Here is a 17,294-nt window from a genome sequence, read left to right on the forward strand (position 1 = left end):
GCAGTGATTTTTCAACCCCCCCCAGTGGTGGGTCCCATGATGCAGGCAGGAATTATTTTAATGAATAAAAACAGAAAATGCTGGAAATCTCAGCAGGCCAGGCAGCATCTGTGGAGAGAAACAGATTTAACGTTTCAGGTCGATGACCCTTCGCCAGAACTGAAGATTTCAGTTTCTGCAATATTTTGTTTTTGTATTATTATTTTTATAAAGCTGACTCTAGAAAATGGGAAGAGTCAATGGCAGGCCAATGAGGAGATCAGAATTGGCACAGGGAGACTTTGTAAGTGACAGTGATAATGATACTCTCCACTGTCAAATAACCCACTGACATTAACTGTCAAGGCTTATTATACCTGTACATGAAGATTGGCCATTTGGACAAGGTATCAGAGGAGCACAAAAAGCAGTGAGCACACTATTCATGTGTTACTGGAGCATATGGGGAATTTTCTTGCAACATTATTACGGATTTTCAAAAATTGAATGACTATTTCTTCTTTAGTAGAACATACAGTGCTGCAAAATTTTAGTTATTGTTGTTGCCATAGTCTTTTTGGAATTGTTCTGTACTTTGTTTGAAAAAGAAAGAGCTTCAATATTTACCATACCAAGCCCCTGAGTGCAATGCAGCTAGCATCCATCTGGAAAGAAGGTTCAACAACCTTTGTAGAGCTGTAAGAAAATAAAAAATTGTTGAAGCTGCGTGGAACAGAATTACTGATCCGACACAGGGAAAGCGAGCAAAGTTAAATGTCTAGGAGAAAGTTTTTCTAATTTCCAGTGAGTTGGCAGTATGATATCACCAGTACAGTATTCAGAAAATCCTTTTAGTGTAGTATTGAATATCCTTCTTGCAGATGTTTTACAACAGAAAACGTGTGGCACATTTTTAATCATCTTTTCAGGAATTAATGTTCTGACGAACTTTCAAATGTGCACAGCTCTATAATTTATATAAATTGATAAACTGGTACATTTAGAGTGATAATATAACAGTAGTCTTGCAGAGAAATATATGGAAAACGATTGTGTTACTGTTATGTCGTTACTGAATTAATTTAGAACTATGAGTAATAGTTAATCATTTCTGACAAGTTCACATTCTTTTGTTTCAAATAGACACTGTAACTGGCCAATCATTTTTATATCTTTAAATTTTGTTTTGGATTACCACCCATTGTGGTTTGAAAAAACTTGCATTTATATAGTGCCTTTCACGACCACCAGACGTCCCAAAGCGCTTTGCAGCCAATGAAGTGCTTTTGGAGTGTAGTCACTGTTGGGAAGCAAGTCAATCCTCTTTCGAGGGACCACCTATGATGATGATGAATGTGGTAAAGTGCTGAACAGCGTCTTTTAAACAAACCTCAGAAATTCAAGGCATCTTCCCTTCCCTCCCTGTCTGCTTCTGAACTTAGCAAAAAGCAGCAGTGCCAGAACTTTTAAAGAGTTAAAAACGGCTGTATAACATTCGCTGCACCTCACGCCCCCCGCCGTGCATGTCGCCCAATCAGCAGCCGCTAGACAGCGAGTCTGGCGGCCAGCCAATAGGAGGCCGTGTTTCGTCGCGCTCCATCAATCAGCGCTGAAGCGAAGGGGGAAATCGTCCGAGGGGGAAAGAGGGGGCAAATGGCGGCGCTGCCGGGGGTGGGCCGGGCCATCAGTTGCCGGGGGGCGGTAACTCCAATGAATTCATCGGTTCCCGGTGAGTAACGCAGACGCGAATGGGGCGCTAACGGTATGAAAGGCGGACCGAGTAAATTAAAGCGGAGTGTGGCGGCGGTTGGTGTCGGTTTAAACGATCATACCGGAGCTCGAGGCGGTTAATCCGCTCCCTCCCGGGAACCGGGCCATTCACCGGGGCCAGACCGACCGCGAACCGGGCTATTCACCGGGGCCAAAGCGGCCGGGAGCTCCTCACCGGGGCCGGGGCCAGAGCGGCCGGGAGCCCCTCGCCGGGTCAGACTGACCGGGGCCAGACTGACCAAAAGCTGGGTCGTTGGCTAGGAACCGCCCTATTTATCGCTGTGTGCCGCGGCCTCAGTGCTGGTCACTTCAGTGTTGACTTTGGCCGGAGTCACCGCCGAGCGCGGACTCTGAGCGACTCTGCAAGGCATCGCCTGTCTGACGGGATGTTGGTTCGTGTTGTTTTTCTTTTTCTCTTTTTCTACCGCCTTCACCTCTTTAAACCAACTAAAAAGAACACTTGTTATCTTTCTGTTTGCCTCTCTCGAAAGTATTTGTCTCGTGCTGGTATGCGGTTCTGTATGAACCGAGACTACGATTCTTAGCCCGCCGTTCGACTGTGGGGGGCATCGCGGCTGAATCGGCTCCTGCCGGTAACCACGCACCCTTAAACCAGTGAGTAGGGACAAACTGGTCATTTTAAGATTGGCAGGCTGTAACTAGTGGAATGCTGCAAGAATCCATGCTTGGCCCTCAACTATTTACAATCTATATTAATAACTTAGATGAAGGGACTGAGTACAATGTATCCCAAGTTTTCTGACGATACAAAGCAAGGTGGGAAAGTAAGCTCTGAGGAAGCTGTAAAGGGATGTAGACCGATTAAGTGAATGGGCAAAATTGTGATTGGCTATAATGTGGAGAATGTGAAGTTAGCCACTTTTTGGTAGGAAACCTAGAAAAGCAGGAAACTTTTTTAAAAAGGTGAGACTGGGAAATGTTGGTATTCAGAGGGACCTGAGTGGCCATGTACATGAATCATAGAATGTTAACATGTAGGTACAACAAGCAATTAGAAAAGCAAATGGTATGTTAGCCTTTTTTTCCAAAGGGATTGGGGTAGAAGATTAAAGAAGTCTTACTCAATTATATAGGGCCTTGGTGAGACCACATCTGGAGTACTGTGTACAGTTTTGGTGGTGGTCTCTAAGGCAAGTATATCCTTCCTTGGGTAGAGTGCAACAAAGGTTCACCAGACTGATTGCTGCAATAAGGGGATTATCCTATGAAGAGAGATTGCACAGTAGAGTCTGCCTATATTCCCTCGGGTTTAGAAGAATGAGATGTGATCTTATTGAAGCATATAAAATTCTTACAGGGCTTGCCAGGGTAAATGCTGGGAGGATGTTTCCCCTGGCTAGGGAGTCTAGAACTAGGTGTCAGTCTCAGAATAAGGGATTGGTCATTAAGACTGATGAGGAGAAATGACCACTTAAAGGGTTGTGAATCTTTGGAATTCTCTACCCCAGAGAGCTCTAGATGCTCATCGTTGAGTATATTCAAGACTGAGATAAATAGATTTAAACTCTGGGCCAAATGGATTACTGTTTTTCTTGCGTCTGGATTGACAGGAGTTGGGAAACCTAGTTGATTGTATTGTTTGTCAAGCCAGGGATGTTGAGGCTAGTTTTTATACCTTAATTACCGCCTTGGCTGAAATGAACCAACTCTACCAACAGGAGCTTGTACCTGATGCCCTTGTGGCCCGTGTGATTCATCTATTCATTAACTTAACCAGCTAGATCATAAAATTAGCATTAAACCCCCTTCAGTTATGATATCTGCAGTCATGTTTTTTTGTTGAATATAGGAACAGGAGTAGGCCATTTAACCCCTCGAGCCGATTCCATCATTCAGTGATTCATGGCTGATCTGTTTACTAGCTCTATAAAGCCTGCTCCTGCTAAATCCTGAACCCTGTCGATTATTATGAGGAGAGCACTTCATACTGGTCTGACTCAGCTGGATTGATTCTTTTAATGTGAATTTTTCTTATATTTGACTCAGTTTTGATTTTAAAATGTGGAAGTATATTTGTATCTATCCAGGGAAAGTGTGTCTATGATCTTAAATTGACTACTTGCATGTAGGTGGAAATTTCTTATTTTTACAAATGTGCACCATGTTCACTTGAAGTTTCATACTCTTACAATATTATTTTTGTATTTTTATTGGAAGACTAAAACATTTTGAAATGTCAGTATAAGTGTTTGAAATATAAATTCTGATTTGTGAATATGTAAGAATGTTTGTATTTACTCTAAAAGAGTAATCCAGTTTAGCTGAGCGTAATGTTGCATTATGGAACAACCTCGGTGGCTATAATTTACCAGTTGTAATGAATGTTCTAGTATTTTTCATATAGATTGAAGATCCTTGAGTATAATTGTATTACTGTGAAGAATAAATCCTGGGAAATAAGCAACATAAAATAATAGTTTCTCGGAAGTGAAAACAAGAAAGTAGTCCTACAAAATTTCAGCTGACTTGAGAAGAGTGTAAGGGTGTGTGTGTATACAGTCTAAACTTTTTGTTTTATCTCTTTGCTGTTGGCAGCTTTTGTGTTTGGCATCTGCGGTAGCTTTCACACTGAGATTAATAATTCTGGCATGGTGATAAGCACTTTTTTAAGTGAAACTGAACAATGAATTACCAATAATGAATACATTCAGACAAAAGCAAAATACCATGGATGCTGGAATCTGGAATAAAATTCTGGAATCTTGAATAATCTGAATACATTCAGATTCTCATAAATTATAAATGGATTAAACTGTATTCCTGCAGTTTATAATGTCTGGAACCCCTTGGGTTGCAGCCTTTTAATTCCCTTCCAACTATCCTTGACCAAGCAGTTTCCTAATCACTTCCATGGTGTAAAATTCCTCGTAAAAGTATGAAATGTTCCCTAGTTATCCTATTGCAAAATGTTTACTGCACTAAATGTAGTCTACTTGACTAACTGAGTTGAAGACTGGATTGTTGAATGATCAAATAGCTGCGGTACAAATATCTGTAGCCTGGCTATTAACCTCAGTTTCTTGGAATGCTGATTCATATGTAAGAATATCTGGAAAAAAGGTTATGCATTTATCTGGATTAAACCATTGGCAAACACTTTGTCATTTGTTTAATTTTTTTGTTAATGCATACACATTATCTAGTTTTTTTTAATGTAGAAGGTGGTATTTAACTTGGAGAATTTTACATTTTAAGTGACAATTTGTATATAAAATATATATTCCATAGTCAGAGGTCAAAGGAATGTGAAGACTGAGTTTGGTCTGAACTGGATTGAGTGAGTACCAAACTATATTTTCACAGATGCTGCCTGATCTGAGTATTTCCAGCATTTTCTGCTTTGATTTCAGATTTCCAACATCCACAGTATTTTTTTGTCTTTTGTACTAAACTATATTTGACTAGTTAGCAACGATCCCCTAAGCTGCGTGGCCGAGAATCGATTGTTGATGCTGGAGAAGATACCATGCATGCACGGCCACAGGGACTGCGCACAAAAAAATTAGAAGGGAACACTGCTAGTTAGCTGTTGAAGTGCTGGTGAATTATTTTGCTGTGATTGTTTTTGCAAGTATTGACAAACAAGCTAGCTATTAATTATGTGTGAAAGTGTTAGTGGCTGAATGTGGGTTGGATGTATTATAAGTAGTACTGATGTTTGAATTGACTGCTGCTTGTGAGTTTAAGCAGGATGCAAGTGAGCCATGTAGAGGGAGTTTGAATTGGAGTTAGCATTAAATTATGTTTCTTGAATAATTGCAATTATTTTGGGGTGATTTATTTTAAATTAAACTTACATCAGTGTCTTCTGAGAGCATACATGGAGCAGTGGAACTCAGTTTAAGCGAGTAAAGCTTGTGGAAGAGCTATTCAATAATGACCACTTGCATTTATATAGCATCTTTTAACATCGAAAATTGTCCCAAGGTGCTTCACAGGAGAATAAGACAAAAATTGACACTGAACCACAGAAGGAGATATTAGGATAGCTAACTAAAAGCTTGTTCAGTTAAATTTTAAGCAGCATCTTAAAGGCGAAACTGTGGAAGGAATTCCGGAGCTTGGTGCCAAGATGGCTGAAGGCATGACTATCAATGGTGTGGTGAACGGAGTGGGAAATGCACATCCAGAATTGGAGGAATACCAAGTTCATGGAGGATTGTGGGGCTGAAGGAGGTTAGAGAAAGGAAAGGGTGAGGCCGTGGAGGGATTGAACCCAATGAAATTATAAAATCAAGGTATTGGTGGACCTGGAGCCAAAGTAAGTTGGTGATCACGGGTGCTGGGTGAGAAGGACTTGGTGTGGGTTACCATTCAGGCAGCAGAGGTTTGTGTGAGCGCAAGTTTATAAGAGGGCGGAAAATGGGAGGTCTTCCAGAAGAGCATTGGAATAGTTAAGTCTGGAGGTAACCATGGCAGGCTGCAGAAAGACTGGAGGATGAGGAGGGATATTGCAGGATTGTCAGCCACAGAGGATATCATTTGTGACTTTGATCAGGGCTGTTTCAGTTTTGTGGCGATTTGGAAACTTGATTGGAGATGTTCAAACTTAGAGTTGCAGGAGAGATGGGCACAGATTTACGAGTCAACAAGGACTCTGGACAGAAAAGGGAGGTTGGTGATGGGGTGGTAGTTTGAAAGGGCAAAGGGATCAAAGTGCTCTTGGAGGGGGGTAAAGCTAATGCAGAAGTAGTGGCAGTGGGGTATTTAGTAAGTTGGAATTTTAACCGAAGAGGGAATCTTGCAGGGAATTCATGTGGTAGTGACGAACCAGTAAAGAATGAGCAAAGTGGTTGCCTCAGTGTTTTGTACACAAATTCCAGAAGCCTGACAAATGAAGTTGGGCACCTGGTCTATACTAAGGAAGGAGACTAATCCAATAGTAATTACAGGGAATGAGTTCAATGATGTGTATTAGGTGTGACATTTACAAGGGTTTAGATTGTGCTGAAGGGAAACATAAGTGGTACAGTGGTTATTTATATTAAAAGATGATGTAATGTTAACTGAGGTGGACAGCTCAAGTCATCATAGGCAGTCCCTCAAAATCGCAAGACTTGCTTCCACTCTATATAAAAGTGAGTTTTAGTGACTGAACAGTTCAATACAGGAATTACAGTCTTTGTCTGTCCCGCCTGTAACAGTCGTTGAAGGAAAGGGTGGGTGGGGAGTCTGGTTTGCCGCACGCTCCTTCTGTCGCCTGCGCTTGTTTTCTGCATGCACTTGGCGACGAGAGTCGAGGTGCTCAGCGCCCTCCTGGATGATCTTCATCCACTTAGGACAGTCAAGGTACTCCCAGGTGTCGGTGGGGATGTTGCATTTTATCAAGGAGGCTTTGAGGATGTCCTTGAAACGTTTCCTCTGCCCACCTGGGGCTCGCTTGCCATGTAGGAGTTCCGAGTAGAGTGCTTGCTTTGGGAGTCTTGTGTTAGGCATGCGAACAATGTGGCCTACCCAACGGAGCTGGCCGAGTGTGGTCAGTGCTTTGATGCGAGGGATGTTGGCCTGATCGAGGACACTAACGTTGGTGCGTCTGTCCTCCCAGGAGATTTGCAGGATCTTGCGGAGACAATGCTGGTGATATTTCTCCAGCGATTTGAGGTGTCTGCTGTATATGGTCCACATCTCTGAGCCATACAGGAGGACCGGTATCACTACAGCCCTGTGGACCATAAACTCAGTGCCAGATTTGAGGGCCTGATCTTCGAACACTCTCTTCCTCAGGTAGCCGAAGGCTGCGCTGATGCACTGGAGGCGGTGTTGAACCTCCTCATCGATGTCTGCTCTTGCTGATAATAGGTTCCCAATCCACGTCCGGACCCAGGTCAAACAGGGTTGCTTCATCCTGCCAACCCTCTTCTCGATCTTCCTCGCTGCAATGCTCCACCTCACATTCAACAAGCTCCCCGCTGGAATGGAACTAAACTATAGTGGGAACCTGTTCAACCTTCGTTGCCTCCAGGCCAGATCCAAGACCGTCCCATCCTCTGTCGTCGAGCTACAGTATGTGGACGACGCTTGTGTCTGCGCACATTGAGGCTGAATTCCAAGTCATAGTCAACATCTTCACCGAGGCATACGAAAGCATGGTTCTTACACTAAACATCCGTACGACAAAGGTCCTCCACCAACCTGACACAGCACAGTTCAAGTACTGAAGAGCTGGAAACGTTATGGGTTGCACTGATGAAGAAGGGAAAATTAGTTATCGGAGTTGTTATAGACCACTAGGTCAGGCAGAATATATAGGTGGGGAATTTTATCTTCACCTGTTGGAAGCCATTAATCTCAGTCCCAGTACATTGCAGCAGGTGTTCCTCAGAGTAGTGTCCTAAGCCCAACTGTCTTTCGCTGCTTGATCAATGACTTTTCTCCCATCATAAGGTAGAAGCCGTGCTACTAGCTGATGATTGACTGTGTTCAGAGCAGGTTTACAGTAGAACAGGTCTCCAGTCGTCTTGGGTAATCCTCGCCACTGGACCAAGACCTAACTCTGTCAAGCCCATGTGGTGGCTGGCGTGCAACAGCCACCACACGTTAAAAGAATCCACGTACAGGCATCTTCCACCCTTCAACATGTAGTTCGGGACCTGGAATATTAGGTCCTTCATTTGAAACACCTGTGAAATCATCCTTTTTTGGCATGGAAGCAAGTCATCCTCGATTCCAGGGACCGCCTATGATGATGATGACCATGTTCAGCTTCATTTCACAATTTCTCATTATGAATCAGTCCAAGCCTGCATACAGCAAGTCCCTGAAAGCATCCAGGTTTGGGCCGATGCGTCGTAAATAATATATTCGAACCACAAACATGCCAGACAATAACCATTTACAACAAGAGAGCCGAACCACCTCCCCATGACATTCAAAAACATTACCATCACCGAGCCCCCTCAATCAACTTCCTGCGGCGGGTGGGGTGGTCACCATTAACTAGTATTCCGCTGGATCAGCTACATAAATCCCGTAGCTACTAAAGCAGTTCAAAGACTGCGCATTCTGTGGCTGGTGGCTCACCCCTTGACCTGCTCAGCCATGATCTTATTGAATGGCGGAGCAGGATTGAGGGGCCAAATGGCCGACTCCTGCTCCTATTTCTTATGTTCTTATGTTTGACTCACCAAAGCCTTTCCATCACCTATAAGGCACAAGTCACGTGTGATTGAATACTCTGCTTGGATGGCTGCAGCTCCAACTCAAGAAGCTTGGCACCATCCAGGATAAACCAGTCTGCTTGATGGGCACATTGCCCATTAGCTTAAACATTGAGGCGTGCTGTGATGTCAAGCGGCTCCAACCATACACTGAAATTACTGTGGTTTGATCCCCATCTGGCAACTTTACAAACAACTGTTGCTTGATGATGTGAACTACATTTTGAAATATTTTTTGCTTTTGATGCATCGTCCAACAATATTTTGTTCTCCAAGTTTCATGGCGTTTGCCGCATTTTGTATCTGGGGTGTCCAAACTATACCGTGGACCATGTTTAACCCCAAGTCCTGGCAATGTGACCCATGAACTTCAGGAAACTCAGTTCTATTTATTTTTTTAATTTGCTGGTTTATCCTGTTTGAATTTCTTGGGCCTGGCTGTTTGAAAAAGCCCATTCTGGGACTTCTGCCTCAATGGTGGATAAATCTCTAATCAGAGCATCAAGATCTCAACGTTGATCTCAACGGAGATAGAACAAGTTTAGGGAACTATAGACTAATTAACTTAATGGTGGTAGGAAAGATAATGGAATCCTTACTCAAAGATGTCATAGGCAGTCCCTCGAAACAAGGATGACTTGCTTCCACACCAAAAAAAAGGATGAGTTAATTCACAGGTGTTTCGAATGAAGAACCCGAACTACATCCTCAAGGGTGGAAGATGCCTGTGCGTGGATTTTTTTTAACGTGTGGTGGCTGTTGCACACCAGCCACCATACGGGCTTGACAGAACAAGGTCTTGGTCCAGTGGCAAGAATTACCTGTTCTGCTGCACGGACCCAGTGCGCACACTATCGTAGTGTGCGCTGGCCCGTGCTGTCCCTGGCCCCGAACCCACTCCTCCCCTGGGCCCTGATCACATCCCTCTACAGTCTCTCGGAGCTCCTTCGCCACTCCTGCTGCATCTGCCCATGCTCCAATCACTGACCTGGACCTTGCTGACATCACTCTTTGCTGCCGTTGCCCTCCTGCACCAGCTCGCGCTGTACCTTGTAGTGGTCTCCATGCTGCTCCCTGGGCCGCTGCACGCCGCTCCCTCCATGGCCCCGACCTGCCGCCGATGGTCTCCGAAACTATCAGCGGCAGGTCGGGGCCACAAAAGGAGTGGCGTGCAGCGGCCCGGGAGCAGCGTGGAGTAGAGTGGGACTACAGTCAAAGATATGGACCCAGTCCTAAATAGCAAGGACAGGGAGGGGGAAAACAGGAATATCACTGTGGCATCTTCCCACTCTATCTGAGGAGGAGGGAGAATGGGCCATTGTGCCAAAAGAGCTGCCGATTTTAAACTTGTTGTTTTCCTCATGGCAGCGTGAGCCCCACTTCCACTGCATTTTTGCAAGTACACTTCCATGATGCAAGTGCACTCTCTGGGGCAGATGTCATTTAGGTAATTCTCCCTCTTCTGTCAGGAGGAATGGGATGGGTGCAAGAAATGCCGGTGCCACCCCCCCCCAGCCATTGTTGTTTCTCCTCATCGGTAAAATGGGGTACAGACCCAATGAAACTGGGTCCTGCCTCCAATTCCACCCTCTCTCTCAGGTGTTCATTATCATTCAGCTCTTCTAAGCCCTGGAATTCTGAGCCCTTAACAATTCAGCAGCTGAGACTATATTCACATTTGCTCAGCCTTAACACAAAGATGAATAAGTTCCAGATTAACAATTGAGATGGTGGGAATGTGGTAATGAGGACTATGTAATTATAAATCTGTAGTATGGATGGAAAGAAGGAAGGTAATAGTTTTACATTTCTCTAGTCCTCAGCCCCACATTCTCATCTGTTAAAATGGCATTGAGAAATTTGAAATGAATGCATAACTGGCCATATTCTACTGCAAGCAAATTCAACTGAGCCATTAACCTCTATTTTAAATGGTTAACTGCACCTCAGCTAATTTCTAGGTTTATTCACTTTGGGCATTATTCTTTCTCTACCTTAGGGTATGGTTACACACACATAATTTAATATTTACTAATTCATCTCTTTATGTGGCATTTGACAAGGTGCCACATAAAAGGTTACTGCACAAGATAAAAGTTCACGGGCTTGGGGGTAATATATTAGTATGGCTAGAGGATTGGCTAACTAACAAAGCAGAGAGTCGGAATAAACGGTTCATTTCTGTTTGACAACCAGTAACTAGTGGGGTGCTGCAGGGATCAGTGCTGGGACCCCAACAATTTGCAATCTATATTAACAATTTGGAAGAAGGGACTGAATGTAACGAAGCCAAGTTTGCTGACGATACAAAGATGGGAGGAAAAGTAGTGTGAAGAGGACACACACAAAATTTGTAAAAGGACATAAACAGGCTAAGTGAGTGGGCAAAGATTTGACAGATGGAGTATAATGTTGGAAAGTGCGAGATCATGCAGAAAAACATCTGGCAACTGAAAATATAATATAGTCGTCGGCACCGATTCCAACATGGAAGGTCATGCTTGACCAGCCTTATTGAATTCAGAAACATGGACCATGTACAGTAGATACCAAGTCGGTGGAGAATACCATCAACTATGTCTCTAAGATCCTAAAAATCCACTGGAAGGACAGATGCACCAACATTAACGTCCTCGACCAGGCCAGCATCAAAGCACTGACCACACTTGATCAGGCCACATAGTTCGCATGCCAGACACGAGCGCCCAAAGCAAGCGCTTTACTCTGAACTCCTTCAAGGCAAATGAGCCAAAGGTAGGCAGAGGAAACGTTACAGGGACACCTTCAAAGCCTCCCGGGAAAAAGTGCAACATCCCCACTGACACCTGGGAGACCCTGGCCAAAGACTTCCCTAATTGGGGGAAGCGCATCCGGGAGGGCGCTGAGCACTGCGAGTCTCGTCGCTGAGAGCGTGCAGAAATCAAGCGCAGGCAGCGGAAAGAGCGTGCGGCAAACCAGTCCCTCCCACCCCTTCCTTCAATGACTCTCTGCGCCACCTGTGACAGAGACTAAGGTTCTCATATCGGACTGTACAGCCACCTAAGAACTCGTGTTAAGAGTGGAAGCAAGTCTTCCTCGATTCCGCAGGACTGCCTGTATGATGATGTATTCTTTGAAGAAGTAATAGAAAGGATAGATAAGGGTAATGTAGTAGGTGTAATATAAATTGGATTTCCAAAAAGCCTTCAATAAGGTCATGGATAGAAGACTCATGACTAACCTGTGGAGTCAGGGACAAGTACCAGAAAGTATAGTAAGCTGGCTGCAAAACAGCTAGTTGGGGTTAAAAGTTAGTTACTCAGGCCTCAAGTTTCCACATGATTTGCTCCAGATTTTTAGGAGCAACTGGTGGAGAACGGAGTATCTTAGAAATCGGAATTCTCCACATTTAGTTTTCTGCAGTTCTAGTCAGGTAGAACAGTTTCACTTTTGAACAGAATTTTTTTTTCAAAAGGGGGCGTGTACGGCCACTGACTCCTGATTTGAAAGTTTCCACAGTGAAAACGTACTCCAAACTAACTTAGAATGGAGCAAGTGAAGATTTTTGTAGGCTTGAAAAAACCTTGTCTACACATTAAAAAATCAGGCGCAGGTTACAAATTAGGCGTCGGGAACGAGGAGGGGGGGCAAGGGAAGTCATTAAATTCTACAATAAATCCTTAGTTATACTTATACAAATATTATACAAATAAATCCAACCTGAATAAAAATTTATAAGCAAAGAAAAGATTAAATAAACCATGTTCCTACCTGTGTGAAAGTGCTTCAGGCAGGCCTTTCAGGCAGCTGTTTGCCGTCGGGCCCGACTGACGGCGGCGGCGGGGGGGGGGGGGGAGGGAGAAAGCTGCAGGAAGCCTCAGAACTTGAGGCAGCCGTTTGCCATCGGGCCCGACGGACGGCAGGGGGAGAAAGCTGCAAGAAGCCTCAGTGCTGATCATGGAAGGGCAATGTGGTTTTATTAAAAAATGTTAAACATTGAACAGCTACAAAGAATTTGAATAGTCTCAAACAAGTGCATGTGTTCCGTTTATCACAGTCTATCTTTAATTACAGAATGCACTCCCTCACCCTCACACACAGAAATATCAAAAAAATTTAAATACAAGCCTTTGCAAGGGTTCAATAAACAAATTTTCACTTTTTCTACAGCACTTTTAAAATGGCCGAGTGGCAATGTTTACTTCAGACTGCGCGTGCGCGAACGCTCCAACGCGCACGCGCAGGGTTGCCGGCACGAAAAAAACTCATTTAAATTGTACCCGCCCCCTCCTACTTACAAAATCGGCGCGAGTGGTAGGCTCCGCCCCCTGTGCGCCGCGCCAAGCAGCCATCGAGCTGCAAAGCGCTTGAGAATAGCGCGTTTTTTTCAGGCGCCGTTTTCGGCGCGAAAAACGGGCGCCCAGCTCGGAGGGGCACCTGTTTTGCCAAGTAGAAACTTGGGGCCTCAGTTTGGCAAATGGTGGGAAGTGGTGTTGCACAAGGATAGGTGCTGGGACAAACTGCTGTTCACCATTGATAATTTGGACTCCGGAATCGGATGTACTATTTTAAAATTTGTAGATGACACCAAATTGTGGATGTAATGACAAAATACACATAGACATTAATCAATTTACAGAATGAGTGCGTAATTGGCAAATGAACTTCCATATAGATAAGTGAGGTAGTATATTCTGGTAGGAAGAATAAGGAGGCCACATACTCCTTGGAAAATAAGTGTCTAAATGGGGTAGAGAAACAAGGCTCTGGGGGTAAAGATGCACACATCGAAACATAGAAATTTACAGCGCAAGAAGGAGGCCACTCTGGCCCATTGTGTCCGCGCCGGCCGACAAAGAGCCACACAGCCCTTGGTCAGCAGCCCTAAATGTTACATGTAAACCTATGAACAATAACGGAAAGGCAAAGAGCACCCAGCCCAACCAATCCACCTCACCACAAGTGCGATATCCCTTATACTGAAACATTCTACACTCCACCCCAACTGGAGCCATGTGATCTCCTGGGAGAGGCAAAAACCAGATAAAACCCAGGCCAATTTAGGGGGAAAAATCTGGGGAAATTCCTCTCCGACCCATCCAGGTGATCGAAACTGGTCCAGGAGATCACCCTGGCCGTATTCTATTCCCTGCAGTACTTACCATTATATCTGCTCCATCCAACAAAAGGTCATCCAGTCTAATCCCAATTACCAGCTCTAGGTCCGTAACCCTGCCGGTTGCGGCACTTTAAGTGCCTATCCAATCATCTCTTAAAAGTGGTGAGGATTTCTGCATCCCACTACTCTTCCAGGCATCGAGTTCCAGATCCCCACAACCCTCTGCATAAAGAAACCCCCCCCCGGTCAAATCCCCTCTAAACCTTCTACCAACCACCTTAAAACTGTGCCCACTAGACCCTTACTATCCACTATGTCCAGGCCCCTCAATATTTTGTAAGTCTCAGTGAGGTGCCTCAACCTCCTCTGTTCCAGTAATCACTAAAAGTAATGACACAGGTTAATTAGGCCATTTTAAAAAAGCAAACAAAGCACTGGGATTAATTTCTTGAGGGATGGGATAGAATTGAAAAGCAAAGCAGTGATGTTAAACTTGTGTAGAACATTGGTTAGATCACACTGAACAGTTCTGGTCTCCATATTACAAAAAGGCTATAGAGGCACTGGAGAAGGTGCAACAAAGATTTACTAGAATCACACCAGAACTGAGGGGTTATTTCTAAAGATTGAACAGGCTGGGGCTCTCTTTTTCTCTAGAAAAGAGAATACTGAGGGGTGACCTGACACAGGTCTTGAAGATTATGAACGGTTTTGATGAGGTAAGTGTAGAGATGATTCCATTTGTGCGCAAGTCAAGAACTGGGGTCCATAAGATAGTCACTAATGAATCCAACAGAGAATTCAGGAGAAACCTCTTTACCCAGAAAGTGGTTAAAATGTGGAACTCGCTACCATAAGCAGCAGTTGAGGCAAATAGCATAGATGTATTTAAGCGGAAGCTCGATAAGCACATGAGGAAGAAAGGAATAGAAAGATATGTTAATAGAGTGATAGGAGGTTCATGTGGTGCATGAACACCAGCCTGGTCGTGTTGGGCTGAATGGCCTGTTTCTGTGCTGTAAATATTCTAATACTTGTAATAGCTTGAGACATATGGAAATTAATGAGGAATATTGCTTTAAATTTAATGTAAACCATGAGGCTCCAAGATATGTACTAGAATGGCCCAGAACTAAAAAGCTTGGATGCTCCTGCCTTAAGTGGCATTTTATACAGAGTCCTGATGAGACAAACCAAGCAAATTGTCCAAAGCAGATGTACCTGAAGCAAAGTATAGCACTAAAACTTGAAGAATAAATTCTGAAAGTTATAGTTATAATTTTAAATGATGCTTTTAACATTTAATTCCTAATATTTATGTAAAGAAAATGTTAAGAGCATTTAATTTCCATAATATGAGGCAAATATTAAATTTGTCAATCCAGTGTGCCTCTTGTTCAAATTTGTGCAGATGAATAACTTCAGTCTGAGCATTTTGAAACTAGAAGCAAAATTAGGGCAGGAAGTGGGAAAGCCGTTTTTAACGAGACATCTGTATGCATGTGTACATACTTACTATTTGTATCAAAGTTCTGGCAAGGGGGTCTCAAATATTAAATTGGCTAAATAATCTATTGATATATTTATAGTGTGATTGAGGCAGAAATGTTAGTCAGAACAGAGAAAAGCTTCCTCCTTCAAATCAGTGTTGTGGAACTAGGGAGACGAGGCTCATTCTGGTGTCTCATCTGAAAGGTGGCACATCAAACAATGCAATACTGCATTGGGACATCAATTTAGTTCAAGTGCTTCGGAGGTGTAGAGTAGGGCTTGAACCATAACCGTCTAAGTCTGACAAAAGGGTTAACAACTAAGCCAAGCTGATAATGTAGGGATCAGTTTGGTGCATGCTAACCATATGACTGGATCAATCGGCAATATAAACTTGTTTTCTACAATATTACACATATTGACCTTCATATTACAGATCCAATTTTTTAAAGATTTAAATTTGCAATTTACATTATCTTTACAAAGTGAAATTTGATTAGAGTATCTTACTTGCTACCAATCCCACTTGAACTCATAACATCATAATTGTATGAAGGATGTGCTCCCTAAAGTTACCCAGTGTCAGTAAATTGGGAGTTTTACTATATTGAGGGATTATTTAGGCATGAGATAAATCTGAGTCTTGCAACTGCATGATCTTTGGCTGAAAATACAGTTTATGAAGTTGTCCAATTCTGCAAAAGAATCTATTCTGGGAATCCCTGAAAAAGGTTTCCTTTGCAGAAGGATGGATCTTCTTTAGTGATGGTCTTGCACTTGAACACAATTCATAATTAGTTATTGTCATTGGATTGAGTTTAGATAGGGTCTAGGGCTAGATCTAGGTTAGATGTCAAGCAGTGGTTCTTTTCCTAGAGAATAGTAGACCTCTGGAACAAGCTGCCGTTTCATGTGGCATTCCTTCAAACGAAAGCTGGATTTGTTTCTGGTTGCTGCGGAGATCACCTCTTACAGAAGGTAGGTTTGCAGGGAATTTAATGGCCAGAGTGATCTCCTGCACTAGTTTCGATCGCCTAGAGTAATTTCCCAGATTTTTCCCTCCAAATTAGCCTGAGTTTTTAAAACTTTTTTTGCACCTCCCAGGAGATCACATGGTTTGGGTGCGGCGGAGTGTATATGTTGTGATACAAAGGTATCACAATTGTGTGGGACAGGCTTGATGGACCAGATGGTCATTACCTGTCCGTCATTGTTTGTATGTTTGTAGTTAACACTGTGAGAGTATAGATGAGTTGCTTGTTTTTGTATGAAGAGAAACATCTGCTTAAAAGGTGCATAGTATTTGCAGGTAAAATTGAATCAAACTTTGAGTGCCTTGACCAGGAGGTAGACAGTTGTACATAAATCACTTTTAATGTAGGTCATTTATTTTGACGTGAACCATGCTCACGCGGGGGGGGGGGGGGTGGGGGTGGGGTAGGGTAGTGCATTCCTGTGACAATCAGTAAATGGAAGCCCAGATTGTAAAATGAAATATTTTTTCATGTCATGAACATTTTGTGTTGCAATCAGTGTTTCTAGTAACCTAAACAAATGTTCATGCTATCTTGAATATCAATTAAAACATTTTTATTAGTATAATGTGGTTGAGGTTTTCACTTTACAACATTCAAAGTGCTTTGTTTAAATGCATAGAAACATAGAAAATAGGTGCAGGAGTAGGACATTCGGCCCCTCGAGCCTGCACCGCCATTCAATAAGATCATGGCTGATCATTCCTTCAGTACCCCTTTCCTGCTTTCTCTCCATACCCCTTG

General features: G+C 43.3%; 1 protein-coding gene across 5 annotated transcripts in view; it reads left to right on the forward strand.

Moving 5' to 3' along the window:
• Nucleotides 1-1,628: 1,628 nt before the first annotated feature.
• LOC139226417 (protein-tyrosine sulfotransferase 1-like) overlaps nt 1,629-17,294 on the forward strand; it is an 80,163-nt gene continuing 64,497 nt past the window's right edge. For 2 of the 5 annotated variants that reach the window (XR_011587255.1, XM_070857173.1), the window contains exon 1: nt 1,629-1,708. The gene's annotated coding sequence lies outside the window, so the exon portion shown is untranslated. Of the gene's footprint in view, nt 1,709-2,308; nt 2,365-3,148; nt 3,238-17,294 lie in introns of those variants that run through there. The other 3 variants (XM_070857174.1, XM_070857175.1, XM_070857176.1) reach the window with 3 other exon arrangements.

The sequence above is a fragment of the Pristiophorus japonicus genome, chromosome 16 (genome assembly GCF_044704955.1).
Source record: "Pristiophorus japonicus isolate sPriJap1 chromosome 16, sPriJap1.hap1, whole genome shotgun sequence".
In the NCBI taxonomy this organism is placed as follows: domain Eukaryota; kingdom Metazoa; phylum Chordata; class Chondrichthyes; family Pristiophoridae; genus Pristiophorus; species Pristiophorus japonicus.